The 23,864-nt window shown below is 45.6% G+C and overlaps 1 long non-coding RNA gene across 1 annotated transcript in view; it reads right to left on the reverse strand.

Moving 5' to 3' along the window:
- LOC102167132 overlaps positions 1–23,861 on the reverse strand; it is a 690,997-nt gene extending 667,136 nt beyond the window's left edge. The window contains exons 1-3 of the long non-coding RNA XR_002346480.1: positions 23,569–23,861; positions 20,722–20,779; positions 1,592–1,708 (exon numbers count right to left, since the gene is read on the reverse strand). This is a non-coding gene — a long non-coding RNA (uncharacterized LOC102167132). The remainder of the gene's footprint in view (positions 1–1,591; positions 1,709–20,721; positions 20,780–23,568) is intronic.

A 23,864-nucleotide genomic window follows, 5' to 3' on the forward strand; every position in this document is an offset into this window, starting at 1 on the left:
GGATGTGGTGTAGGCTGGCAGCTGCAGCTCCAATTCGATCCCTAGCCTAGGGACCTCCATATGCCTTGGGTGAGGCCCTAAAAGACAAAAATTTAAAAATTAAAATAATAAATAAACTCCATTTATAATCCTTCTCTTATTCATGATCTGATAATTCAACTAATATATATCCCAACAAAATACTTCCTGTTTGCATAGTTAAAACAAGAAATTCTCATTTCACATGAAAACGGTTCAGAGTTAGGATTAGGATAATATTTGAACTACCACTTAAGAATTACTACTTGTAATTTGCAGATGAGTCACAATAAAAATTGCCAAAGAGAACATTTGCCAGACAGTAGTAACTTCTTTAAAATCCTGGCAAGAAGTTATCGTCTTTCCAATAGAGGCCAAGATGATCTAAACCACTGCCTTTACCTTTGCTTCTGCCTTCCGGCAGCATAAAGCGCTCTTTCCAAGTGGCCGCAGTAAACAATTGTGCATAGAGACGCGGGCAACAGCCACATGCCCTGTGTCGCAGAAACGCATTAAGACCAGGAAGAGAGAGAACTATAAGAGGAATAATACAGCAGGAAAGACAACACACTAAGTCTAAAGCTTGAGAAACTACAAATCAAGAAACTGATCATTCTCTGACCACAGAGGTCATGCCTAAAACAACAAAAGCCAACTCAAAGTGGATTATAAGGACTATTATTTGCACAGAATTTACTCGAGAAAATGATACAGAGCCAAGTGATAAAAGAAAAGATTCTGAACAAGACAGACCTAATTTTGTCCACATCTTCTCCTTGCTTTAAAATGTTTCACTTATTAAAGACAAAAAAAAAAAAAAAAAAAAAAAATGGAGTTCCCATCGTGGCGCAGTGGTTAACGAATCCGACTAGGAACCATGAGGTTGCGGGTTCGATCCCTGCCCTTGCTCAGTGGGTTAATGATCTGGCGTTGCCGTGAGCTGTGGTGCAGGTTGCAGACGCGGTTCAGATCCCGCGTTGCTGTGGCTCTGGGGCTCTGGCGTAGGCTGGTGGCTACAGCTCCGATTCAACCCCTAGCCTGGGAACTTCCATATGCCACGGGAGCGGCCCAAGAAATAGCAAAAGACAAAAAATAAAATAAAATAAAATAAAGTGTTTCACTTATTTTTTGGTGATGAAGTGTTAAGAGGCAATGCTAGCACCTCATACTGGGTAGAACAGTATGCACTTTCTTTTGAAATTTTCTGTTTCGGCCATTATGTAGCGAATTCCTCAATTTATGATGGTAAAAAGCTATGCTGCTATAATAAAAACAGCTGACAATACAGTGACTATAAAAGAAACAAGGGAGGGAGGTCCCATTGTGGCTCAGCAGAAACGAACCTGACTACCATCCATGAGGATGCAGGTTCAATCCCTGGCCTTGCTCACTGGGTTAAGGATCCTGCGTTGCCGTGAGCTGTGGCATAGGCTGGCAGCTACAGCTCCGATTAGACCCCTAGCCTGGGAACCTCCACATGCTGTGGGTGCAGCCCTAAAAAGACTAAAATAAAATAAAATAATAATAAAATTGTGTCTTAAACATCAAAAAGCACTGAGGACAGCACTGTTACCTGGTGGGACAGTTCTGCCCTATTCCAACATTTGAGGTTCCAGGTCCCTTTCATCCTGCTGCTCCACGGGCTCCATTCTCACCCGCACGCTTGAAACTGAAAGACCAGGGATTCTAGCTGGAAGAGAAGGGAAGGCACGAAAGAGTCACACGCACTACCTTAGGACGAAGGGCAGAGTTTAGACGCCTGCTCGCCCTCTGTTAGCAAGAACTTAATCACACCCAAATGCAGAGGAATGTGGGAAATGTGGTCTGGCTTCGTTTTTTTTAAGTCACTGTACTGGTGGGTCTCGTACTACAGAAGCTTCTCCTTTTACTCTCGTTTACTGGCGTGTGGAAGAAGAGGAGAATACACTTTGCTGGACGGCTGGCAGTCTCCATATTTCCAAAGAATTTGTAAGAAGAAAAGATGTACCTCTAAGACTCTATATGTTAAAAGTTTTTTCTGTTCACAATCTGTTTCTAGATCATAGGGGGGAATCAACGGAAGGAATTTCAGAGATAACCTAGCTTAAATCTCTGCCACGTGCAAAAACTGAGGCCCAGTTGCCTGCTTAAGCAGTTGGTAGGAAAAGCAAGACTGGAACCCACTTTGATACATTCTCAGGCCAACATTCTTCACAGCCTGGCACAAATTAGCTAAAATGGGTACTTGCCTAAGACATATGAACACCTCCAGGGAATCCAGAAAGGCTGGGCTCCAAAGTAGACATTCTTCCCCTCCTAAATCAGGTGATTGGCTATCCAGCCAATCAGAAGTCCCGAATGCTTTGCTCTATTTGCTTTTTAATGTAAGTCCTTTATTTATATGAACGAGGAATTGGAAGGATTGGGGGCCGTCCTCTGCATTTAGCAGCAACCTTGGCCTCTACCTGCCAGACGCCAGTAGTGACCTCCCGCTCCCCAGTTCTGACAACCGAAGATGTCTCCAGACATTTCTAAACGACCCCCAGGGAGGAAACCACCTCCAGTTCAGAGTCACTGATTTCGGCTCTTGGGAGTGGGGGAAGGATTAAGACATGGACAGAAGATCGCAGAGAAAGCTGTACAAATGAGCAAGAATTTTCCACTCCCTTCCCACCACATAAGGCTAGAAAAATAATCCCCAATAAGGAGAACATACATCAGTAATAAACTCTGAGTCACTCCTTGGGCCAAGTTCTGGACAGGCGGCAACACCCCCAAATAGGTTTGTGGGGTTAAAGAACAGAGGGGATTTGCAATCTACTGTCCTGGTAAAGTCCTGGGAGATGTTAATATCTCAGAAAAGAAAACAGGGAGTCCCACTGCGGCACAACGGAAACAAATCTAAATAGCATCCATGAGGCCGAGGGTTCTGCCCCTGGCCTCGCTCAATGTGTTACCGACCCAGGCACTGCTGTGAGCTGTGGCGTAGGTCGCAGACGCAGCTCAGATCTAGTGTTGCTGTGGCTGTGGTGTTGGCCGGCAGCTGCAGCTCCAATTTGACCCCTAGCCTGGGACCCTCCACCCACGTGCTGCATGCTCGGCCCTAAAAAGACAAAAAAAAAAAAACAAAAAAAACCAAAAACCCAACAACAACAACAACAGTTGCAGACTATCTTCACGAATCACAGCTCGGCATGGGAGAAACACAGAAACTGCTGTCACGCCACTCAAGAGTGGACGAAGTGCCAAACTAGAGAGGTCGCACAGGCGGGAGCAAAGGTCACCTCTGCAGCACTCAGAGAGGGGCACTAATGGGGCCAGGCCAACTGGGAGACAGCACTGGGACACCAGTGGCATCACGGATCTGACTTTCCATGGGTCCCCACACTTTCGCATCACATCTTGCTGCTCCTTATGGCAACTCCAGAGAAAGAGGAGGAATTCCCCAAGTTTTATGAGGTTAATTTTCTGCTACTCCATCTTAAAAAGAAGCTGTGTATTAGTTTCCCAGGGCTGTCATAATAAATTACCAAAAACTGAATAGTCTAAAACAACAGAAACTCGTTTTCTCACCGTTCTGGAGGCTACAAGTCTGAATTAAGATGTCAGCAGTGCTGAAGCCTCTGGGGAAAAATCTTTCTGCCTCTTCCACCTTCTGATGGTTGCCAGCATCCCTTGTCCTTCTGTGGCTTAGAGATGCACTCTCCACTCTGCCCCAGCCTCACCTCTCTCCCCTGTCTGTCTGTGTTAACGCCTCCCCTCTGCTCCAAGGGCCCACCCTAACCCGGTATGACCTCGTCGGAAGTCGATTATTTCTGCAAAGACCCTGTCTTCAAATAAGGTCACATGAACTTGGGTAGGGACATTATTTAACCCAGTTACAGGTTGTTTCTTTCTTTTTTTTTTATTTTTTTTAATAATTTTTTTTTTATTTTCCCACTGTATAGCGAGGGGGTCAGGTTATCCTTACATGTATACATTACAATTACATTTTTCCCCCACCCTTTCTTCTGTTGCAACATGAGTATCTAGACAAAGTTCTCAATGCTATTCAGCAGGATCTCCTTGTAAATCTATTCTAAATTGTGTCTAAAGCTAACCAAGGGCTAGAAAAATAAAATTCTGGAGTTCCCACTGTGACTCAGTAGAAACCAATATGACTAGTATCCATGAGGACGCAGGTTCCATCCCTGGCCTCGCTCAGTGGATTAAGGATCTAGCGTTGCTGTGAGCTTCGTTGTAGGTTGCAAATGCGGCTCAGATCCTACGTGGCTGTGGCTGTGGCCAGCAGCTGTAGCTCCGATTTGACCCCTAGCCTGGGAACCTCCATATGCCGCAGGAACAGCCCTAAAAAGACAAAAAAAGAAAAATACAATTCTATCTTTTGCCTGCCTGAGTTTGTGGCTTACAGTTTGCACCAATCATAGACAATAAAGGGGGGAAAAAGTGTAATTTCACCAGTAATGGCTAATAATCATACATTTTAGATCTCAAGTAGTAAACCATTTCTCTGCTATGGTTCTGAGGAAGATTTAGATTCTCCTCTCAGCATAAAAAACAGCTGTATCGTAACATGGGCTAACCATCCGCTTTAAAGGAAAGTCACTGACACATATAATTGGTTCCTAAAAACTTTTTGGAAAAATTAACCACCTTGAGTTAAAATGAAAAGAACAGAGTACGACTAACTTTCATCTCACTTGTTAGTAGAGACCACTCTGCCTCAATGTGCTTTCTTCTCTCTTGCAAAATTAGTCAGGAATATCATTCATGGCACCAGCACTGAGAGGCATTCCTGTCTAATATATGATTTTGAGCAGGGCAAACAAAAGAAGAAGCACAAGAGGCAAAAAATGGTCTTATCCCTAGAAACTACCCACTCACATAATTCACAGGCGGACTCCAACAGAGGCCCACACTTAGAGCAATTCGTATTTCCTTCTTTTTTTTTTTTTTTTTTTCTTTTTTGTTGCTATTTCTTGGGCCGCTCCCACGGCATATGGAGGTTCCCAGGCTAGGGGTCGAATCGGAGCTGTAGCCACCGGCCTACACCAGAGCCACAGCAACGTGGGATCCGAGCTGTGTCTGCAACCTACACCACAGCTCACGGCAACGCCGGATCGTTAACCCACTGAGCAAGGGCAGGGACCGAACCCGCAACCTCATGGTTCCTAGTCGGATTCGTTAACCACTGCGCCACGACGGGAACTCCTCCTTCTATTTTTAATGCACAACAAAGGTTGCATCAGCAATGCACCAAGCCAAACTTGATGTGGGATATCCTGATGGCAAGAGGACGGGGTTTATACAGCAGCCAATCTTCTTTTGGTCTCTGTGTATTTGCACAGGGAAGGAGGATCATAAAGAAAATAAAGCTGAGGAATACAGGAGTTCCTGTTGTGGCTCAGTGTGTTAAAAACCCAACATAGGAGTTCCCGTCGTGGTGCAGTGGTTAACGAATCTGACTAGGAACCATGAGGTTGCGGGTTCGGTCCCTGCCCTTGCTCAGTGGGTTAACGATCCGGCGTTGCCGTGAGCTGTGGTGTAGGTCGCAGACACGGCTTGGATCCCACGTTGCTGTGGCTCTGGTGTAGGCCGGTGGCTACAGCTCTTATTCAGCCCCTAGCCTGGGAACCTCCATATGCCGCGGGAGCAGCCCAAGAAATAGCAACAACAACAACAACAACAACAACAAAAGACAAAAAGACAAAAGACAAAAAAAAAAAAAAAAACAAACAAACAAACCCAACATAGTGTCTGTGAGGATGCGGGATCAATCCCTGGCCTCGCTCAGTGGGTTAAGGACCCAGTGTGGCTGTGGCTGTGATTTAGGTCACAACTACAGGTCCGATTTGACCCCTAGCCGGGGAGCTTCCTTATGCCACCTGTGTGGCTGTGAAAAGAAGAAGAAGGAGAAAAGCTGAGGAAGACAATCCCCCTTCCCCCCGCAACAGGCGGACAGGTGGTGCTGAGCAGAACGGGCAGTGCGCTGGTGCTCGCCCCCAGCCTGCCACCTCCAGCACCCAGGACAAGCACGTCTGCAGACACACGGGCACAAGTTACAGAGGGAAGGTACGTGTGGTGAGCGGTTTTCGCGTCCCCGCTATGTACTGTAGGGACTGTTTTACACGGAAGGTGGGAATGAATATTAAAAAAGGCAGGGACGTTGGAAAGAATCTGCCATGGCAGCGGGGATAGGAAGCCAGAGTCAGGGGCACCACGGCTTGGCAGGGACCCTCCATCCCACCGCTGTTCCCTGAGACGGTTGGGAGTGAGAAGACTAGTGTTAGTGGGGTCAACCGTTCAGGTGACCAGGAGCCACACAAACCCTCTTAGGGCTCTTCTCCCTCCTTCTGCATCCCTGATGACGCCTGGTACTGCTCTAACCACAAGACCGTTTCAGCAAAGGGAGAAGAAATACAAATAACTCTCAACAGAGAGGTTGTGGAGGTCATGGTAGGATTCTGACAATATTTAAGACAAATGAATCCGGGGAGCAGAGTTACCTAAAAATTTCTCGGTCGTATTCACCATGTATTCTGTGGTAATCCATCGATCTGGTGGACTGTTGAAAAATACGGCAAGTTGAATCAGTGTTTAACATACCCAAACAAAGCACGCCCATCAATTACCAGAGTTTAGTCGTTTGATCACCCAGAAGTGTCCTTAGTAGCTGAAGTTTTTACTAAATGGTGACTACTCACAAAGAGAAATGGAATCACACAATTTATCCATTTGTCTCTCTATCTAGCCAGCCAGCCAACAACCCTCATTAACCACCTATTAGAGGCCAGGCATTGTGACTCACAATTAGGAGCATCAAGAGGAGACTCTATGAATCCTGTCAGCAAGGAATTCATAATATTGTACAGTGGTCTCAAATATTTTTAATCATATACCACCACCAGGAAAAAAACTTGAGCATATATATATATATATACACACACACACACATACATACACACACACTCAATACCAAAAATGCATATTTCCTTATTTATAAACAGGTAACACCATACTACTAAAGTGTGTGTGTATATAATATACTGCTACTATATTCGCATAGTGTATATCTATATGTAGATGGAGAGAGAAATTAGGTACATACAAATATTGAAGTTAAGAGGCATGACATGAAAAATAAGTAGTACTAAACAGAGTAAGAGAGTTCAAAGGACAGAACGAGACCCTTCAATCAATAACTTCAGGGACAGTATCAAAGAAGACAGGTCGCTGCTCTTCTGCAGGGGGCGTCCTCATGTGAGCTCGCTTAGCACATCCGTGGCCTCAATGCGGCTCCAGCCGCTCGGGCCCCACCCACTGCTCACGCCGTCACTGATGGAACTGCCCTGTTCCTCCTTATGACTGCAGCACACAAGATCCCCAGGTGTCAAAGAGCAGTGTCAGCTAGTGTGACACAAACGATTTAGAATGCCAGTGTAGGAGACAGAGAAAAATAGTTTTGCTTCAGAAAATCCAAAAGCACCATAGCTTTAATTTTGTGTGGAAATTTAAGAGACTTCAGGATACTGACCGAAGCTTAAGTAGGGGGAAAAAAAAAACCATTATTACCCACAAGTTCTTTTTCCACATGACAAGGAAAAGCCAAATTCGCCACATTATTGGCAACCATCCTTATATCACTAAAAAGAATGATCTTATCATTGACAGATGCTAAGACTCAGTGGTTTGAATCACACCATGTGTCACAAATTAAAAGGGCTGAAATCACAACAGTGCTAATATGGAAAAGAACAGGAGAAAAACAATTGCTAGGAGCTGCAGGACCAACACTTAAACGTAACCACACATACTAGCTCCAAAAAGCTGTGCATAACATACTAGTCTAGGTATGCATTGAGCAAGTCCTGGTCCGCTCTGCATAAAGCTTTCAATGGAAAAAATCCATAATATGCTTTTTATTACCAGTAAAATATATATATGTAAATTTATACATAGGAAAAAATATAAGAATATATACTGAGCTGTTGACATTACTTGTATATGGAAGGGAGTTAGAAAAATGGAAACTTTTACCTTCTTCAAGTTTGAATTTTATAAGGATAATCTACTTTTTTTTTCACGGCTGCATCCCCAGTGTATGGAAGCTCCCAGGCCAGGGATGGAATCAAGCTGCAGCTGCAGCAACGCTGGATCCTTTAACTCACTGTGCAGGGGCCAGGGATCAAACCTGTACCTCCACAGCAAACTGAGCTGCTGTAGTCAGACTCTTAACCCAGTGTGCCACAGCAGGAACTCCCAATTTACTATTCTTATATCTGGAAAAAGATGTATAACTACTTCTAACAAACAAAAAAATCTTTTGAAAGAAATCACATTATGGCGTGGTTAAAAAAATACCAATTTAAAAGTCAGCAGACCTGGGTTCAAAAGATCAATGCTGCCACTCACCAGCCATGAAATGAGTAGTCATTAATACTGGTGCTAGTGCTGGGGCTGGTAGTGGTTGCTGCTGCAGCAAGAAAATTCAGTCAGTTGACTCCAGAAGACCCCTTAAAGGTGTCACCTCTTCTGCGACTCGGCTTCTCTCACATATACCGTGTTCCAGCACTGCCCCCTACCCGCGACAGGTAGCACTACAACCTGGTCAACAAAAGGTTTTTTTCCCCCACCGATGACAGAGGAGGCACATACTAAAAACACCACGTAATGACGTGAGTCTTTACTGAGGCCCCTCGATTTCCCCCCGGCCCGCCGCTAGAGGATGGGCACGCGAAACTGCCTGGTGGGAGATGACACATGGATCGAACGGTCGTCTCTGGCAAATGAGATCCATGACCCCTCACAGGGAGGCTCCCCGGCCAGGGACCCGGGAGAGGGCCCAGTCTCTCTGCCCTGCTGCTGAGTGGCTGCTCCAGACCTGAGCAGTCCCGGGCTCTAGTCCCGCCTCCCCTCTCCACAGCGCCGCGCCCAGGACAAACCCTTTAACTCATTCCAGCTGCCTGTGTAAACGTGAGGCTACCTTTTCTGGCTGTACTTCGTGAGCTCAGGCAGAGTGATTCTTGGGTAGCTTCTTGAATTTAATTTCAGCAAACACGTAGCAAGCACTATTATGTACCAGATACTATGTCAAGAGCTGGACGTGAGTGAGATGTGGCCCTTCCCCTTAAGGTGCCACATAACAGCATCTCAAATCGGGACACAGAAGTAAAACAAGACCATTGTCATTTATAGGTTGATTTGTTCATGTTAAAAGGAAGCATTCATGGGCCTTATGCTCAAGGAGCTTATTAATATTTGCTATACACTGATTTACAGAAATTGAAGTGGGAGGTGGGACTTTTGAAAAATCCTTTTGTGAGTCTGCACACACTTAGTAAGCATTTCCTATGTCTTAGTCCCTAGGCCTGATGCCAGAGAACAAGAAAGATGAAAACTACGTCTCAGAAGCTGAAAGGAAACAAACAAACTAGAGAGCGAGGCAGTAAGTACCCTGCTCAGGGCGATCATCCATCTGTTCCCGAGTATTTGGTTTTCCTATCCTCACCCGCAGCACATGGAGGTTCCCAGACTAGGGGTCGAATCAGAGCTGTTGCTGCCAGCCTGCAGCACAGCCACAGCAACTCGGGATCCGAGCTGTGTCTGCGACCTACAGCACAGCTCACGGCAACGTCGGATCCTTAACCCACTGAGTGAGGCCAGGGACCAAACCGGCGTCCTCATGGATACTGGTTGGGTTTGTTTCCACTGAGCCACAGCAGGAACTCCTCTTCCTAGAGGATCTGAGGAGTCCTTCCCTGAGGAATGACACAGGATCAGATCTTAATGGGTCATTTCTTGCTAGGTAAAGAAAAGAAGAGAGAGGGGAGGGGGGGAAGGAGTTCCCAGCGTGACTCAGCGGGTCAAGGACCTAATGTTGTCTCTGTGAGGATGAGGGTTCGATCCCTGGTCTGGCTCAATGGGTTGAAGATCTGGCATTGCAGCGGGCTGTGGTGTTGGTCGCAGATGCGGCTCAGATCCAGTGTTGATGCAGCTGTGGCGTAGGCCTGCAGCTGCGGCTCCAATTCAACTGCTGGCCCAGGAACTTCCAAATGTCACAGATGTGGCCATAAAAAGAAAAAAAATGAGAGAAGAAGAAGAGGGGGGTTAGCCAGGACCACCACCAGACAGACGGGGAGAAAGGAGAAAGAGAAGCAGAGGGTCCCGACTGTACCAGGCTTAATCCAGCATAAACATGCTGGAATTCAGAGGCCCCTGAAAACTGCAGTGGCAACTTTATGAAAATGCACTGACTGCTGGGAGAGTCTCAGATCATCTATCATGAATAAAGGCTCTGCAGACAAACTTAATTGAGAATAAGGAATGTGGGCACGCCCTGAAGACCCCCCCCCGCCCCCGTGAGCAGGGATTGCAGGGGACGGCGAGGACCAAATCAAACTTGTCATCTGTGCTCAGGGACTGCTGGCTCCTGAGAGCCCTGCTGTTTGGAGGTTCTCAAATTTTAGTGAGGGAAAGAATCAATGTTGTTTCTTGTAATGTTTTTTTTAAGCCGCATCCTCAGCATATGGAGGTTCCCAGGCTAAGGGGTCAAATCAGAGCTGCAGCCGCTGCCCTACGCCACAGCCAAGCCGTGTCTACGACCTATACCACAGCCCACGGCAACAGCAGATCCTTAACCCACTGAGCAGGAGCCACAACCTCATGGATGCTAGTCGGATTCCTTATCGCTGAGCCATGATGGTAACTCCTCTTTCTTAGAAATTCTCCAGAGAATCTGGTTCTATAGTTCAGAAGAAAGCCATGACTAAGATTTTGCTCTTCTTTCCCCCTTAATTCAGACGTGGATAATTAAGAGACCACTCTCAAGGAAGGCCTGCTTTGGAGCTGTACCCAAGGGTCAGATGAAAGAGGTAAAGCTTCACAGCTCTGAGATACAAAACCCGAAACGTCTCAGAAGTGTGCCAGCTAATCGGAAGCTGCCCCCAATATGACACACTGACTCACCAGAGCCACAGACAGAGCTGCAGGGATAAAAAGATTTTGTGCATTTGCCCAGAACCATCAGGAAAGCCAGGAAAGCCTACAAGAGTGTTTTCGTAACTATCAAGAGAGAGCCATTAAAAACTTGCTCCTTCTGGTTATGTGGCTAATTCTGCTTTAGGCGTCCACCCTGTCCTGCATGTTTCTGAAGGGCTGTTCGGGCAGCACCGGCCATGGCCACAGACGGAAGGAGAAGCGGAGGCCCAGGTGGAGGCACCTGAGGCTGAAGAGCTCCACCCCCACCCAGGAACCAGACTGACTTGACCAGTCACCCCCCACCCCCAGCTCAGCCACACCAGCCCCTGTGAGGAGAGGGAAGAGAAGTCAAAAATGAGGTAGAGAGGGTGCTTCAAAATGAGGCAGAAGGGGCGGGGAGAAGCTTCATCCATCTAGGGGGCTAAAGCTTGCCTTTCAAGAGAAATTCCGTTTCAGTTTTCCTGAGGAAGATAGGACAACAAATTATCTTCTTTTAGGTTCAAGATAAGCTAAAACCGCAAAAGCCATTCAAAAAATATGTGAACATAATCACCAGGGTTTCTATTTTTTTTTTAATTAACTTTCTAGCAATCAGGCTGATTCATATTTAGGAAGTTCAGTTCAGGTACAGGCAACAAACTGATTTTTTTTTAAGCCTTAGTGTACCAACTTTATTTTTTTTTTAATGATTTGTATTTTTTCCACCATAGCTGGTTTACAGTGTTCTGTCAGTTTTCTCCTGTACAGCAAGGTGACCCAGTCACACATACATGTATAGGTTCTTTCTCTGACATTATCCTGCTCCATCATAAGTGACTAGATACAGTTTCCAGTGCTATACAGCAGGATCCAACTTTAAAATCATTTCCTCGGCCCTATCTCAGTGCTAAGGCTCAGGGCTTGACGGGTAACATTCTGCAGGAAAAGAGTGACACCTGCAGGAGTCCTGGGTCACTGCATGTTAAAATCCACGGGCGTTCTCAAAAATCAAACTATTCATCAGAGCACAGGTTACAAACTCGACCCGTTGCCTGGCATACAAAAGACTCTCAACAAATGATGATTGTCACTTGTGTGAAGGTGATGCAGTTGGAATGCCTTTGCGATGCGTTTCTTGAAATCAAAAAAAAAAAAAACCCAAGGATGAAAAAAACAGGGTCAGAGGCTATTCAAATTACTCAGAACCATTCTTCTGCTCTTCAGAGAAACCCTTCCAGACAAATGAGAATCGGCCTTGTCTTTAAAGACTTATAGAAAGAAATTCCACGAGCTTCCCCATCCACACCCTGGCTCTACAGTCTTCAGCAGAGCCACGTTTAGGCAAACTTCATCGGGCATGTAAGTTTAATGTAAGGAGCTCTGCCTCTCCTTTCAGAATAGACACCGCTCCCCATTTTAGAACATCTATTCAGTGAATATTTGTTGTGCACCCACCATGTTCCGGTCACTGCAGTATTCAGGCTCCACACATTGGTGAGCAATGGTGAACCAGGCAGGCTTCCTGTCCATGGGGAGTTTACGGTCTGCTGACCCTGCCAGACTCCAGGGTGCTCCTGCTTCCTTTTCCTGTGTCCCATCTCTTTTTTGTCAGCTCCTCTTTTGTTCTGCCTTGGAAACACTAGATGCCAGGAACGTCCCATAACCTTCCCTGCACCCAGCAAAACCGCCTGTGCTTCATTTTCTCCATCTTCTGATTCAGGTAGCAAGTAGCTGATCTAGTTAACTACTCAATGCCAAGGGCTAAGGGATCGCAGAACCAAGGTAATCCGAACACGTTTTAACGGGGTTTCCCTGAAGAAGACTAACCATCATCACTGAGACCTCTGGGTTGGACCTACAGAGACGATATTCCAAGTCGGGCAGAGCCTGGTATAGCCCTCCGTCCCCCACGTGGTACCTAGTCCTCCAGAGAATAGAGCCAGCCTTCACTTTTCTGTTTTACACCACTGTTTTTGTTGTTTGTTCTTTGTTTTGTCTTTTTTTTAGGGCCACACCTGAGGCATACGGAGGTTCCCAGGCTAGGGGTCCAACTGGAGCTGCCGCTGCCGGCCTAGGCCAGAGCCACAGCAATGCCAGATCTGAGCCAAGTCTGCGACCTACACCACAGCTTACGGCAACGCTGGATCCTAACCCAATGAGTGAGGCCAGGGATCGAACCCATGACCCTATGTTCCCAGTCGGAGCTGTTTCCACTGCGCCACGATGGGAATTCCTACACCCCTGTTTAAACAGATTTTCTTATTAGCCTCAATAGAGTTGAAATGTATGCCCAATCACTGTATTATGGAGTAGCTCCTTTAAATTTCCGGTAAATGTCTCTTCTCATTATCCCTTCTGACATAAAAAGCCTCTCTAGAATAATCCAAAATGCCATTGAAAAGTACAAAATTATGGCAACTTGCATTTTTTTGTCAATTAGGTTTATTGTCCTAAATTTTGCAGAGCAAGTAGTCAGGTAGAAAGGCTACCACTTCTCCTTCTCAATTTTAATATTTTTTTTAAAAATCTACTAAGGTATCGTTGATTTACAATCCTTACCAATTTTATAAATTCCAATCAGATACAAGATGATTAGTGAGCTACTATTCCCGCTTGTTATAAATGGTGATATCTCTCCAAGAAATCTGATTTTATTTTTTTGGCTGCACCAGTGCCATATACAAGTTCCCGGGCCAGGGACTGATCATGAGCCACAGCTGCGACTACACCACAGCTGCTGCAATGTCGGATCTTTAACCCACTGTGCCACAGCGGGAGCTCCAGTTCTTGTGGCCATTCTGCAAGTTGCTGTTTGTTTAAAATTCTGGGCTCTGTCAGCGGTGCTCTTGCTTCTGATAGCATTAATTACTAATAATAAATATATGTTAGTCCAGGAGTTCCTGTCATGGCTCAGCAGTGAAGAACTGAACCCACGGGTCCGATCCCTGGCCTCCCTCAGTAGGTTAAAGATCTGACACTGCCGTGAGCTGCAGTGTGGGTTGCAGACGAGCCTTGGAGCCTGTGCTGCTGTGGCTGTGGTGTAGGCCGGCAGCTACAACTCCAATTCGACCCCTAGCCTGAGAACTTCCCTATGTCATGGGTGTGGCCCTAAAAAGATTTAAAAAAAAAAAATACATCCGTCCAAATTAAGAAACACAGTTCCTTCACTTAGTGGAATGGAACTGTAGTGGATGTATATTCATTGCCAAGAAAAAAGAAGTCAAGAAATATAGAGATAGGGTTTATGTTCCAAGACGTCCACCTTTTCAATGGGGCACAAATTGTGTTTCTTTATATTAATACCTACCACCAGTCTGTAGAAGACCCATTATCAGGCTGTACCAACTACCCTTGAGTATCTCCTTGGATCTGACTGCTTTTTTTTAGAACATGATTGCTTTTTTTACTTACTCCTTCAAGTCTCCTGGACAACAGGAACAAACTGTATAAATAGGCCTTGAGAATTTATTCCTCTGATAATTAAAAATCCAGAGGAGAAAGGAACCTAGCATTCTCCATGCCTTTTCTACAGGAGACACTTTGTACAAGTTATTTTCTGTTTCTCTTGAGAGCCCTGCAGTGTCACGTGGGCTGTTTAGAATAATCTCCACCTATCGGATGAGGAAATAAAATCCAGGAGAGATTCTGTAACTTGCCGGTAAGTGATACTGCTCAGATTCAGCCTCATGTCTGTCTGGGTCTAGAGCACAGGCTCCTTCCATGATACCTGAAAAACTTTATTCTAAGTGCTGGGTGTGAATTTCAAATGAGAAGACAGACTCACCATGAAATGAGAATGCTGCCTAGGCTGTAGCATCGTTAAGGTGTCCAGTAGAGCACTATAAAAAATAGAAAAAAAATGCGAAAGGACTTGTGGCTACGTGTTTAATGTACATTAGTGAGTACCAAAAACTATCATCTGTGGGGGCTTTTAAACGCAATTTTCATTTCCAAAGTACAGCCATTTAGAGATTAAACATTCTAGTGCAGTGTCTGCACATCATTTGTCAGAAATCTAACGTCCTTATTGCTGGAAACAGTTGCGGATAAAAACCCTGACTCCTAGAGTAATGAAGAAGCTTATCACATTTAAGCTTTATTGATTTCTGCTCCACAGTATGTTTCAGTGTATTTAGAATACCATTCTTGTGGCTAATATGATTGACTGTGCAATTTGTAAAAACAGATTTAATTGATCCTAATATTCACTCTAAAGATTTTGATGCAATGCTATTCATTCCTTCCTTATTCATTACAAATTTACTGGTGTTCCGTATACAACTAAGTATGCAATTGCCATATGACCATGACCCAATAATTGCGTTTGGGGGCGTCTGTCCCCAATAAATGAAAAATTATGTTTACACAAAAATCTGTACACTAGTGTTCACTGCAGCTATGTCTGTAATAGCCTCAAACTGGAAATACCCCAGTGTCCTTCAACAGGTGGCTGGTTAAACAAATGGTACCTCCATGCCATGGAATACTATTCAGCACTAAAAAGGAACAAATTATTGATACATGAAATAACCTGAATGAATTGCCCTTAGTGGAAGAAGCCAACTCCAAAAGCTTACATGCAAAGGTATGATTCCATTCATATTATTATATGACTATTGTCTTGAAATGACACAATTATAGAAATGGAGAAAAAAATCATGGTTGCCAGAGGTTAAGGGAATGAGAGTAAGAGTGAAGTAGGTATGGCTGTAAAAGACAACAGGAGAGATCCTTGGGGTGATGAAAATATTCTGTACCTAGACCACCACGTCAGTGTCTCAGTAACGGCTGTGACACTGTGCTACAGTGTTACCACTGAGGGAAACTGGGAAAGGGTACAACCCTACCATTTCTTACGATTGCATATGCGTCTACGGCAACCTCCCAAAAAAGTTGATTTAAAAAAAAGACATTGAACACCTAAGGCACTGGAACTACAAACAGAATAAAGACTCCTCAAAGGATAATAAATACCTACAAGAAAGAATGTATCCACTGAAGTGCAGTAAATTCAATTTTACAGTTTGCATACGTGCCAAGGGGACACAGAGGAAAAGCACTAAACTCAGGTCTGGAATAAGGTATACGAAAAGTTTCCCAGCAAAGGTGATGCTGCAGCAGAAGCTTGAAAAATTCCTAGGACTTATCTAGGCAAAGAGAGGGGAGATAACAGTGAAGGGAATTCCAGCTGGAGGGAGCAGCAGGTGCAAAGGCAAGGAGATTGGAAACAATGGGGTTCATTCAGGAAACTGAGAAGTCCCACTTGTCACGTGTGTCTGGTGGGTAAGGGAGCTGGGAGAGACAAGGCTCATCTCAATCTGAAGGAGGAGACTAGGTCTTGAGGTTCATTATTTTAAAGGGCTTGAAGTATATCCTGTACAGCTAGGGGTTATGGGTTCACCTGTCTCTGTTCAAGGCATAAAATAAGATTTGGATTTTATTTTTATTCTTATTTTTATTTTTGCCCTTTAGGGCCGCAGGTACAGCACATGGATGTTCGCAGGCTAGGAGCTGAATCAGAGCTACAGCTTCCAGGCTATACCACAGTCACAGCAATGTCAGATTCAAGCCACATCTGCAACCTACACCACAACTCAGGGCAACGCTGGATCCTTCAGCCACTGAGCGAGGCCAGGGATCTAACCTGAGTCCTCATGGACACTAGTCAGGTTGATTACCGCTGAGCCACAATGGGAACTCCCAAGATTTAGGTTTTAAAGGGCATGGAGGTGGAGACTGAACTGTGGGTTGAAGGTGGGGACCAGAGGTAGCTGGTGAGATATGCTGAGGACTTCAACCACAGCAGTGACAACAGGAATGAAAAAAAGGAGAGCATTTGAGAAACTTAACAAAGACAGAATCCAACAGTACATGGGGACTGCCTGAATGTAAGAAGGGAGGTGAGGGAAGAATCTACGGCCTGACTGCAAATGAGTAGAGCTAGGATGCTGTTCCCCAGCTCAGAGCAGACATCCCTAATTAATAATTATACTCTTTACAACTCAAATCAGCTCTCCCAGGAGCCACTACTTATCCATCAGGGTTAACAAATAAGTTGTATTTACTCTCCACTTCTTACCTCAAATGACTCGAATTTCTAGATGGATGGTGGCGCTACCCATAAAAATGGGTAAAATAAAAATTGGAGGAAAAAAGTTTGAACTTGGTTTGATATGTTGCTGAGTCTGAAGATCACAAGACGCATCCAGGTGGAAATATGTAAAAATAAACTGAATATTTAGGTGTATAACTTAGGATGGAAATTTGGAAACCAGTAGCATATATGTAGAAATTAAACAATAGAAATCAAGACAGTTACAAGCTAATCATGGTACATAAAGGGCTAAGAAAAAATGCATCAAAAGCAGAACCCTTAAGAGCATGGACATGTATGCGACAGACAAGAGCAGTGACCACGAAAGAGAGAACTTGTAAGTTCTGCTTTCACCCAACGAAAGAACTCGATTGAGCAGAATTTCCTGCCACTTTGTAACAAGGGTTGCCTTTCCTTCATTTCTCGTATCTTGTTCATTTCCTGCCGAGACCTCAGCGGAAGAGCCGCTACCGTTCCTATTTCCAGCAACCTTGTGTTCATGGTAATGTACGGTCTCTGAGATGATCCAAGCTTTCTCTCTGGCCTCCTCACCTCCTCCTGAGACTCATCGGCATTGCCTTTCAGATCCACGTTTTTGTCAACCATCTTTTCAAGGAAATCTAAGCTTCTTTTTACCACACACCTCAAAATTCTTCCAGCCTCTATCAACTACCCAATTCCAAAGCCACTTCTATATTTTTGGCTCTTGTTGCAACAGCACCCCTCCTTCCAATACCAAAAGCTGAATTAATTGCTTAGGTCTGTCACAAGCTTGATGGCTTAAAACAGCAGAAATGTATTCTTTCAGAGTTCTGAAGGTCACAAGTCCCAAGTCTGTAGGGTAGGCCACTCTCAGGTCAAAGGCTCCCTTGCCTTTTCCAGCCTTTGGTGGCACCCGGCGGGGGTTCTGTGCCTCATGGTGGTCTAACTCCCATCTCTGCCTCTGCCTTCGCGTGGCTCCCTCTGTGCCTGTGTCTCAAACCTTCCTCTCCTTTCCCTTCCAAGGACACCCGTCATTCGATTCAGGGCCCGCCCTACATCCAGGATGATCTGGAGATCTTAATCACATACGCAAAGACCCCATCCTCACAAGAGTCACATTCGAGGTGCTGACTGGGACGAAGGGCACGACAGGAGAGCGGAGAGTTTCGGTCTTACTGGGGATTTACCGAGGACTGCAGCGCAGGAGACAGACTCTCAGATCGCCTGAGGAACTGCTCCCAATTGGAAGGAGCTCCTCAAGTACGTGATTTGGAGAAGGGTGTGCAAATCAGACACACATCTCCGTAGGAGGTTACTGTTATTCATAAGACACAGATAGATATCGTTAATGATTTTAGTGCTTTTCTAAACATGGCAAAGTGCAGGAAATCAGGGTCAGAAGACTTTCGCCTGAAAATACCTAACTAGTCAAGGCCTGTGCTGCCTGTTTTTCCGAAGCCCAGAGTGCCTCATTCCTGATCTCCACCCTGAGCTCCTTCCGGGGTGTGTCAAAGGCCGGCGACTGCAGTGGCTGAGGACTCAGTCCTTGCAGAACCGACGCGGGAGCAACACCCTTTAGCAGGCAAGGGGTACAGCGAGTTAGGACTTGGGCTTATCTTCTGAAGGCTACGGTTCATGCCACTTTGTAAAGGCTCTTGGGAGAAATGAATGACTACAAATCTAAAGCAGTAAATGCACAGGAGGAGCCAGGAACACCTTGGCACACCAGACCGAAAGAAGTTACTCAAGATTACTGAGGTCCTAAGAACTCAGAAGCCAGTTTGAGGCTCCCTCTTACCAAAGATGGAATAATGTGAGCACCAATGGGGAAAAAAAAAAAAAAACTGGAATGAATTGAAAATTATCAAATATCTTTAAGTTCAGAAGTTCAAAGTCATTTTTAAAATTGAATTGGTGACCTCAGGAAGAGGTAAGGGACCTCTGTGGTTGGAGAGGAACCTGCTACTTTAAAACGCGGCAAATGAAACGAAAGCATCAAGCATTTATCTTGCTTTTCCCATGTGAACTGCACCACTGGGTAATCAAATAGTATATGGGGAGTATCTTCTTATTAAAATTATTCCAATTAACATATAGAAACAAAATGATAGAATCTCATTAACACTATTTTGCAAGTACCATGACTTAGACTTCAAACATCAATGGCTGGTGACAGCAAGAAGACAAAAGCAGATGTTATTGCCTCCAGATGAAAGAACACCTGATGACAGATGGTCTCCCCTTGAGCCAAAGGGGTCACATGGGGGTCTGATCAAGCCCCTGGATCCTGCTGCCAATGCTGGAAAAACAGAGGACAGAGGGACACAGTGACAGTGACGTGTCAGCAGCGTCCAGAACCGCGAGAAACACTGAGTTTTTTCACAGTCAAAATGCAAGAAAGCGACAGAGGAGAATCTGCACATTTAAAAAAAGGACTTAAAAAATATATCAAGGAATTCCCACCGTGGCACAGCAGAAACGAATCCGACCAGGAACCGTGAGGCTGCGGGTCTGATCCCTGGCCTCGCTCAGTGGGTTCAGGATCCAGCGGTGCTGTGAGCTGTGGTGTAGGTCACAGACTCGGCTCGGATCTGGTGTTGCTGTGGCTGTGGTGTAGGCCAGCAGCAACAGCTCCAATTCGACCCCTAGCCTGGGAACCTCTATATGCCTCGGGAGCAGCCCAAGAAACGGCAAAAAGACAAAAAACAAACAAACAAACAAAACTGATGACTTGTCTGTTGTTCGTTCTTTCTTCAGATCAGCCTAAGTAGGCGGGAGAGTTGTAACCACCGCAAGGACCGGGTTGTGGCCACGGGGAAGAAGGAAGGGAGGGCACTGAGGAAACGGTCGAAAGGGGGCGGTAACGCCAAGGCTCAGGGGACTGAGGGACCAAGGAGTTAGTGACAAAAACTGATTGAGGAGGAAAAATTGTGAGTTCTTTTCTTTTTAATGGCCATCCCCATGGCATATGGAAACTCCTGGGCCAGGGATTGAACCTGAGCTGCAGCAAGCCCAATCCTCTAACCCACTGCCCCGTGCTGGGGATTGAAGCTTCCTCCACAGCAACCCAAGCGGCTACAATCAGGTTCTTAACCCACTGCACCACAGGGGAGCTCCATCAGTTCATTTTTAATATTCCAGATGTCTATGTCCAGCTCTGCATGTGAATCCAGATGCAGAGAGAGGAGATCTGGCCTGAAACTGCAGATCTGTGAGTCATCAGCTTAAAGACAGTAGCTGAAGCCATGAAAACACATAGAGTAAAAATGGAATATATTTTTTAAAAGCCTGAAGAAAGAAGCCTGGTTTAATTGTCAGGGAGAGAAACAGCAGCTACCAAAGGCCCCTGGGATGGACAGGTCAGAAAGGCAGGGAAAAAACCCAATTGGGGGTTGTTCCAAAAGTCCAGAAGAGAGAGTTTAACGGGGATGAGCGGGGAGTGGTCCAAATGTCACCTCGCTGTGAAGATGCGCAAAGATGACCACCTGCAGGATGACCACCTGCAGGGTGACTCACTCATTTCTGTTTTCGGGGACACAGCTGGAGCTCGATACATGTAAACGTCCATGTCGTGTCCATTCCAATACCTGCAAGTCTCACTTCAACATTATTTTAGAGTTATTTTTAAAAGCACATTAAAAAAAGGATACAAGGAGGAAGGACGGAAGGGAGGGAAAAAATATCTCACTCACCCTAAATGCTCCCTGGAGCCCTCTTGTCTCGCCATACCCCAGATCACGGGAGGTCATCCTATGAAACAAGGCACAATCTGAGTTCCCCAAGCTTCAAATGTCTGGGGGAAACAGACTAGCTCATGGCAACAGCACAAATTCAAGGTTTCCTGGCTCGTGGGCCCACGTGAAAATGTAGGACTTCCACCTCCTTGAGAATTTCCTGCCCCTCAACCTCCAGTCAAACAAACCCAAGATGTGTCCCACAGGTGCTTAGATGAGACGCTGCCCTTTTTCTCAGGAACCCCTACTGGGCAGTTCAGTTCCCCATCCTGCCATTTCACCAGCACGAAGGTTTCTGCTGGAAGCAGCTTTGGATCCCTCACCAGGTGTTATTCCTCTACCAGATATGCCACTGACCTCTGCGGTCAAGCACTAAGACTAAACACCCAAGAGCCCTCAAAGTGCCCAAATCCCATGACTTTCTGTGGGGAGCTGGGCCCTCTCCCCTCTGCGTAGCATCTGTAAGAAGCGCCCTAAAGCGGTAATGCTCCTGCTTCCATTGACTTACAGACCTAAGCAGAGGAGTTCTTTCCATTTAAAAACATGCTGTTATTACAGTATAGTCGGTACACAGTGCGCCAATTCCTGCTGCACAGCAAAGTGACTCAGTTGCACACGCATACACACACATATGTATACGTATATATACATATATATATTCATTCTTTTAAAAAAAAATTCTATTCTTTTCCATTACGGTCTAACCCAGGAGCTCTTTCCAATTTTTAACTCACAGACCTCGTTTTCTCCCCAGGATTCAGACTTGGATTGTTGCTATATCTATCTTTTCATATTTGTCCATTCATTTCACAATTGGGGAGATTTATGTGCTTAGACTTAAGAGTGCTTAATTTAAAAATTAAGCCACATAAATGAATGAGCGAGAGCAGACATGGGTTATAAATTATTGAATTCAGCCCAGAAGTCATCTTGCAACAGGTTTCAAGGGCACACTGCTGATAAGCCAAGCAGCCGCCACTTGTGGATGCTGCTCTAGGGTCCCGCCTCCCAGGGCGCAGCCGCCAGTCCTCGTTCTCTGTCCCTGAGGACCTCTGGCCCTCTTTCTGTTTCAAATACCAGGCTCCCTCCGTTCCTCTCCAAATTCCCAAGAAAGAAACCAACTGGTCGAGCTAATTACCACTGTTCTTGCATGGACATTTGTGTCAGGACATCCCACGAGCCACTTACCCGCCTCAAGGGTACCAGTGCCATATGGTACCAACAAGAAAACATGTATAAGAAGCCTCCCAGGAGTTCCCGTGGTGGCGCAGTGGTTAACGAATCCGACTAGGAACCATGAGGTTGCGGGTTTGGTCCCTGGCCTTGCTCAGTGGGTTAACGATCCGGCGTTGCCGTGAGCTGTGGTGTAGGTCGCAGACGCGGCTCGGATCCCAGGTTGCTGTGGCTCTGGTGTAGGCTGGTGGCTACAGCTCCAATTTGACCCCTAGCCTGGGAACCTCCATATGCCGCGGGAGCGGCCCAAAGAAATAGCAAAAAAAAAAAAAAAAAAAAAAGAAGCCTCCCAGAAGGACTCGGTGGGAGTGGCAGGCATTCTCGGGCACGATCTTCCTCCACAGTGAGGAGAATGCCTATACACACTGACCTTCAGCAGAGCGAATGTCCTGGCCACACAGTAAGCCCTCAAATTAGAGCGCCTCGGCTTAAAGAAAAGTCTCAAGGCCATGACACGACATTTAAGTCTCTTTAGGATAGAGCTCCACTGGTCTCGTTTTAACTATCAACATATCTTACCTTGAACTCTAATAAAAGAGAACATTTGTCCGAGCTAACAATATGCCTGGCGGTTTTCGGTTTTCTAACAGTGTTACATGGATTTACTGATTAACACAAACTACTCCTTATTAGTCCTGTTCCACCAGTGAGAAAACCGAGACACAGAGAGCTTTAGTACTTGTACAAGACACACAGCTCATAAGTGGCTGAATTCAAACCCAGGTAGTAAGGCTTCAACGCTCAGAAGTTAATCACAACCTATACTGCCTCTCAGACATCAACTAGTATTACCAACACAACAACAGTAAATAAATAACAGCGTCGATGATTGTTATCATGCACTGTTGCCAAACAATGCACTAAGGGGTCTACATACATGGATGCAAAACTAACGTTCTGCCCTTTTGCCATTAGGAAAAAGCTTTGGCGAAGTTCCCCTTGTCGCGGAGCAAAAAAAACGAACGCAACTGGGAACCAAGAGGTTGTGTGTTCCATCCAGGGCCTCTGTCAGTGGGTGGAGGTTCTGGCGTTGCCCTGAGCTGTGGTGTAGGTCACAGACACGGCTCAGATCTGATGTTGCTGTGGCTGTGGTGCAGGCCGGCAGCTGTAGCTCCAATTGGATCCTTATCCTGGGAACCTCCAAAAGGCGAGGGTGCGGCCCTAAAAAGCAAAAAAAAAAAAAAAAAGAAGAAGAAGAAGAATTGGCATCATCATTCGTAGCTATAAAAAAAGCTATAACATTTCCTTTAAGCACCGTATTAGCTGCACGCCCCCAAGTTTTTATATCTTCTATCTTTGGCATTGAGTTCCATTTCCTTGCGCTCTCTCCATCAACCCACTAAAATACTTGGAAGTGCTTTGTTTCAATTCCAGACATCTGGGGAGTTTCAGTTTTCTTGTTTATCTCTAGTTTAAGTCTACTGTGGTCAGAGAAAATACTCTGAAGAGCTTTGGGGCTTTGAATACTTCGAAAGCGTTGGGGATTCTCTACGGCTCAGCTTATTCCCGATTTTGGTACATGTTCTCTGTGCATCAGGTTTCCTCTATTTCCACCTACTTCAAAGGACTGACCTTGGCCGAGATAACGTCGCAGGTTAAGAAATGTGTGACATTCCAAGCTCAAAGAACCGGTGTGGAGCTAGGTCTAGTTCTTATTCTTCTCCCAGTTACTCTTTTCCCCTTGGTTTTTCAAAATGTAACGCATATTGCTTCTAATTAAAAACAGGATAAGGAAAAAAACCGCTTGTATTCGCCGTACAGTTCTGCGCTCTTCTCACCCACGAGGAGGACTGGGCCGCCTCGCCTTCGAACTCCAGCAGCGGCGGAGGCCCGGGCCCAGCCCCGCGGCCCCCACGGCACCTGCGCGC

The sequence above is a fragment of the Sus scrofa genome, chromosome 8 (genome assembly GCF_000003025.6).
Source record: "Sus scrofa isolate TJ Tabasco breed Duroc chromosome 8, Sscrofa11.1, whole genome shotgun sequence".
Lineage (NCBI taxonomy): Eukaryota > Metazoa > Chordata > Mammalia > Artiodactyla > Suidae > Sus > Sus scrofa.